Below are 268 nucleotides of genomic sequence, written 5' to 3'. Positions count from 1 at the left end.
AATTAAGATCAACACGGAGAAAAAAAAAAGAACATCAGAAAACCGGAGAGACAGCCAAACAGACAAACACGCAAGCACAGAAAGCGAACTCAAACAGGCCCAGACAGCCCGAAACGAGGCCAGGACCGCGCGTGCATCTAAGCCCGAATCAGAAGCCCATTCTGACGACGGACACGAGAGTCACAACGGACAGGCCGCCCCCATCACGTCCTCACAGCCTCGCGCGTTGGCGGATCCTCTTTAATCAGCCCGAGTAACGCCAAGACAG

This window comes from Penaeus monodon, chromosome 15 (assembly GCF_015228065.2).
Source record: "Penaeus monodon isolate SGIC_2016 chromosome 15, NSTDA_Pmon_1, whole genome shotgun sequence".
NCBI classification, from domain to species: Eukaryota; Metazoa; Arthropoda; class Malacostraca; order Decapoda; family Penaeidae; genus Penaeus; species Penaeus monodon.
This window is presented reverse-complemented; position numbering follows the sequence as displayed.